Source organism: Carassius gibelio, chromosome A15 (assembly GCF_023724105.1).
Source record: "Carassius gibelio isolate Cgi1373 ecotype wild population from Czech Republic chromosome A15, carGib1.2-hapl.c, whole genome shotgun sequence".
NCBI classification, from domain to species: Eukaryota; Metazoa; Chordata; class Actinopteri; order Cypriniformes; family Cyprinidae; genus Carassius; species Carassius gibelio.
In genome coordinates this window covers 21,181,799-21,187,773 of record NC_068385.1, presented here as the reverse complement: position 1 = coordinate 21,187,773, position 5,975 = coordinate 21,181,799, and positions in this window count along the sequence as shown.

Sequence of the window (5,975 nt, the reverse complement as noted above, 5' to 3'; positions counted from 1 at the left end):
TTTGGAATTGTATTTCTTTATTGTAATTATTTATTTTTTTCATTGTGAATCACAATGTGGAAAGTATTCTCATCGCTTCATAACGTTACGGTTGAATCACTGAAGGCAGATCGACTATTCTGACTATGCTTTTCATAGTTTTCTGGACCATGATGGTGTAATTTACAGTCACAAGCCTCCCTATTTTCATCCAAAATATTTTAAATTTGTGTTCCAAAGACAAATTAAGCTTTTATGGGTTTGGAAGGACATGGGGGCGTAAGTGAGTATCCCTTTAAATCTCAAAAACCTTTGGAAAATAGTTAACATTAAATCCTGCATTTTGCACATCATGCAATTACAATTTTGAGCTTCGGGTAACAATGTAGTTAGTGTACGAGGGATGAACTGAGAGTGCAAATCACTGACATTGAAATCACTGACATGGCGGAATACCATGGCAAGTGCTTGTAAGCACTTCGTCTTGGCGCAGTAATATCTTCACTCATGAAAAATCCTATCACCGGCCCCCGCTCCCTCTAGTGAAGATATTACTGCGCCAAGACGAAGTGCTTACAAGCACTTGCCATGGTATTCCGCCATACAATATAGTTATCCATTTTACACGCTTAGAAAAGCGCAACGTTTTGTTTCGTGTTATCGTCCTAGGTCGAATTAAACTACGCGAGTAACTGTATTTAAATAGGGAAAACGTGGAGGTGTTTGGTAGCTTCTCTGCTTGGCCCATATTGAATGAATGGGCTAAGCTAAGTGCTTTCAAAGTGTCACCGTGCGCCAAAGCAATTGAGTGCACGCACTGAGACGAGAGAGGTATGTATCAACTCGTCTTAGGTAAGGGAAAAACATAGTTTAAAATGAAAACACGGTGGAGTGTCATCTCCCAGTTGCTGGAGAGTAGAGGTCCTGTCCTGTACCTGCTCTTATAGTGACTGGAAGGGAGCAGTGGGCACCCTTCATAAATCTACCAATAAGGGGTTTTTGTCCCACCATAGTGGCGTCAACATGATATGCAGCCATACCATTAAATTGGCCTTAATATTGGCAAAAAAAATGCCACAATGGTTAAGGTCTTGTGAAAAACAAAATGTATATATACATCAGCCACTGGCATGATATCAGCTTGTGCTCCTCGCAACACTCCTCAAATACATCTCTTCCAATCATAAAAGGAGTGTGTAGAAGAAGCTCTAGCATTCTGAACCGAAGCAACAACACGTGAGGGGAGTCCCAATGTGTTGAAGTTTTCACTGGCTAGGCCCAGGGCAACTGTACCCAGTTAAGGATGATACATTTCCCCTTTTTCTTGGGACAGGAGGTCTATGCATAGTGGGAGGGGTCATGACTGGGCATACAAAGCATATCTGTCAGGTATGGGGATTCAGGCCATCTGGTGCTATTAAAATCAGGATCAGGCTTTGTTCTTTCACCCTGACCAGAGAAGCAGTTATCAGGCGGAGCGGAGGAAATGTAGAGAGCAGCACATTGGGCCGGGGGGATCAGTGCATCCATGCTGAGGGGGCATCCTCGTCCCATAGTTAGAAGAACATAGGACAATGGACGTTTTTGGGCCAGGTGAAGATATAGACAGCCGCCTGACTGAACCTCTTCCTCCAGCAGACCCACTATCTGGGAATGAAGGCGCCATTCACCGAAAAGTGGGCTCCCCCTTGACAAAAGGTCTGCATCCCTGTACAAAATGGCTGGTACATGAGTCGCCTGTAATTGACAGAAAGTGTGTCATATCTGCTATATACTATAACAGCTTGTAAACTAGAGCATGAATCTTTGTGAAATGCATCCCCTCTTGGCGGTTGATACAGTATGTTCAAAATAATAGCAGTACAATGTGACTAACCAGAATAATCAAGGGTTTTCGTATATTTTTTTATTGCTACGTGGCAAACAAGTTACCAGTAGGTTCAGTAGATTCTCAGAAAACAAATGAGACCCAGCATTCATGATATGCACGCTCTTAAGGCTGTGCAATTGGGCAATTAGTTGAAAGGGGTGTGTTCAAAAAAATAGCAGTGTGGCATTCAATCACTGAGGTCATCAATATTGTGAAGAAACAGGTGTGAATCAGGTGGCCCCTATTTAAGGATGAAGCCAACACTTGTTGAACATGCATTTGAAAGCTGAGGAAAATGGGTCGTTCAAGACATTGTTCAGAAGAACAGCGTACTTTGATTAAAAAGTTGATTAGAGAGGGGAAAACCTATAAAGAGGTGCAAAAAATGATAGGCTGTTCAGCTAAAATGATCTCCAATGCCTTAAAATGGAGAGCAAAACCAGAGAGACGTGGAAGAAAACGGAAGACAACCATCAAAATGGATAGAAGAATAACCAGAATGGCAAAGGCTCAGCCAATGATCACCTCCAGGATGATCAAAGACAGTCTGGAGTTACCTGTAAGTACTGTGACAGTTAGAAGACGTCTGTGTGAAGCTAATCTATTTTCAAGAATCCCCCGCAAAGTCCCTCTGTTAAAAAAAAGGCATGTGCAGAAGAGGTTACAATTTGCCAAAGAACACATCAACTGGCCTAAAGAGAAATGGAGGAACATTTTGTGGACTGATGAGAGTAAAATTGTTCTTTTTGGGTCCAAGGGCCACAGGCAGTTTGTGAGACGACCCCCAAACTCTGAATTCAAGCCACAGTACACAGTGAAGACAGTGAAGCATGGAGGTGCAAGCATCATGATATGGGCATGTTTCTCCTACTATGGTGTTGGGCCTATTTATCGCATACCAGGGATCAAGGATCAGTTTGCATATGTTAAAATACTTGAAGAGGTCATGTTGCCCTATGCTGAAGAGGACATGCCCTTGAAATGGTTGTTTCAAGACAATGACCAAAAACACACTAGTAAACGGGCAAAGTCTTGGTTCCAAACCAACAAAATTAATGTTATGGAGTGGCCAGCCCAATCTCCAGACCTTAATCCAATTGAGAACTTGTGGGGTGATATCAAAAATGCTGTTTCTGAAGCAAAACCAAGAAATGTGAATGAATTGTGGAATGTTGTTAAAGAATCATGGAGTGGAATAACAGCTGAGAGGTGCCACAAGTTGGTTGACTCCATGCCACACAGATGTCAAGCAGTTTTAAAAAACTGTGGTCATACAACTAAATATTAGTTTAGTGATTCACAGGATTGCTAAATCCCAGAAAAAAAAAATGTTTGTACAAAATAGTTTTGAGTTTGTACAGTCAAAGACACTGCTATTTTTTTTAACACACCCCTTTCAACTAATTGCCCAATTGCACAGCCTTAAGAGCGTGCATATCATGAATGCTGGGTCTTGTTTGTTTTCTGAAAATCTACTGAACCTACTGGTAACTTGTTTGCCACGTAGCAATAAAAAATATACTAAAAACCTTGATTATTCTGGTTAGTCACATTGTACTGCTATTATTTTGAACAATACTGTATGTGCCATGGCTGTTTCTTCCGTTGAGCCTTCCAAACAATAAAGAGCTCCAAATAATGTATGTGGGCTGAATGGGGGGAGTCATTGCCTTGTTGTTAGAGAGTTTGACTTCTTAACCCTAGGGTTGTGGGTTCGAATTTCAGGCCGGCAATACCGCGACTTAGGTGCCCTTGAGCAAGGCATCAAACCCCCAACCGCAACATAAATGGCTGCCCACTGCTCTGTGTGTGTGTGTTCGTTCCCACTGCTCTGTGTAACGGAAACAGGTCAATTTAGCTCAAAGGAAATCATTTAAGATATTAAAGGGAATTTGAACAGAATCACTGTTTAACATCAAATCTGCGCTGGATATCAATATCCAAACTATAGTGAAACACTATCAATTAGCACAGTAACTAGATCGGCAGTTTAAGACAACTTGTAAGCACAAAACACAATATACTTCTCTTATCAATATGAATAAGGCTTTATTAGATAAATCTAAGACATATAAGCTAATCTAACACATAAACGCACGCACTCACACATTCACACAAGTTGCAGGAAGATCGAAAGTTAGGAAAAGATGAGTTTAAGAGAATGGAAATGTGGAATCCCAAGTTTACAGCAATACGTTAAATTGCATAGACATGAACAACCATCAATCACGTAATTAGCCCTCGCATTGAGTTCCTCAGTGAGGTTAAAATTATATTAGATACACCAGTAAAGGTCACAGTCTGGAGGTAAAGTTACTTGCGTCTCCTGTGAAAGAGTCCCGGTGAAAGGGCTATCCCGAGGTTGTTGATTGGCCGGAAGTTCAGTCGCTGAAGTGACGACTTGGGAAGCCCGTGGTGGGGCGTTGGCTGAAGCTGGAGTTGTGTTGCTGGTTGGAGTTGAAACATGCAGATGAGGTCGACTTTACAAAACTTAACTCAGAACACGAAACTCTCAAACGGAAAAGAAAAGAAATAAAGTTTGACGAGACAAGGTTGTGTTCCTTCTCATCGTGGCTAAGTAGCAGCAGGCTGAAGCACGCTGGAACCGCGCTCAAAGAACAGTGATGACTAAACAGCATGGCTAGAAGCTACAAGCTAGCAGAAGCATAGCTAGAGACTAGAAACTGGCATGACTGATAGCAGCAGCAAAGCCAGAGACTAAAAGCAAAGATTTCATGGTGTCCTCAGTTTTTAAACGGGCCTGTTGGCCACACCTCAAATGATGTCTTAACCAATCAGATATTGTCTTGGCTCGGGGGTATCATAAATGAATATGGAGTGAAGCGATGGACTGATTCATTTATAAGTCTTTTTGAGTTCATTCTGGTCCATATATATGTACAAAAGCAGTTTCTTTGCCATTCTCTTGACAAATACTTCTGTTGAGACAAAAGCCCTTCCCCCTTAGGAATTTCAGTCTGGTTCTGCTAGGTGGGGGGAAGTCAATGGAAGTGTTTAACTTGATCTCATGGGTTTCCATGTGAAGTCCAGCGTTGCATTTCAATTATGAACAACAAATTTGACAATCTCTTCTGCGAATTAAAATTGTCAATAATTGTTCTAGTGGTGTTAATGTTGAAAGCTGTTGAGTGAACAAGTTGGTTGGTTGGTTATCTTCCTTGGGACTTGTGGCACAGAATGTTTTATGACTTCCTGAGGAATTCGGCTCGTGTTCCAAACACACAGCTTTGATAGACTCTTTAATTTGTCTGGTTCGACTAATTTCTGTTACATCTGTGTGTTTGCACTTTGGATGGGTTAAATGCAGAGCACGAATTCTGACTATGGAATCTTTTTCTAACTTCGCTCAGCGTTTCACTATGGGAATCGCTTTGGGCGTGACCAACTACGGAAGCTCCTATGCCACCACGTCTGTCTTTGACAGACAGGTCGACCTGAGATCAGGCTCCGCCCCCACCTATATTACTCAGGTCGACCCCTACAAAGTCATTCTCACTTTCTTCCCATGAGGGACTACAAGCTCTCTCAGCACGTCTGACCTTTTCGCTGATTTCGCTTAACTGTTCAACTGGCGGGCCGTCATTGGAGTACGCTACCGAACGCGACATCAGTGGATTGGATTGGTATTGTGTTGAGTGTCACACCGAATAGTGTCCGCGTCAAGGCGAGTTATTCTGTTCAGAATATCGCGTGTTATCACGACGATAGGATTTTCAGTGGTGTCAAGCCACTGTAGGCTTTACGCGTCAGGGCGAGCCGCGAAAAGGGCTAACTACCCTGTGAACCATTAATCGGACTAACGTGTTGTGACGAGTCTTCGAATCACTCTTTCTCTCTCCAGCTGTCATGTCGACAGTCATTACCCCCGCCAAAGGGTCGATCATCAAATGAGTCGAAGAAGGAACCAACACCCCGCCCGTGTCCATCATCATGTGGAGCAACCGTCTCGGGCAGGGATCCCCATCCCATGTGCATCGTGTGCATGGGCGCTAAGCACGCTCAAATGTCACTTGCGGACCCACAAACGTGCGTTCACTGTGCGTCATTGCCGGTTAAAATTTTGGAGAGAAGGCTGAGAGTGGCAGTGGCTAGTCAGCAGGACCCA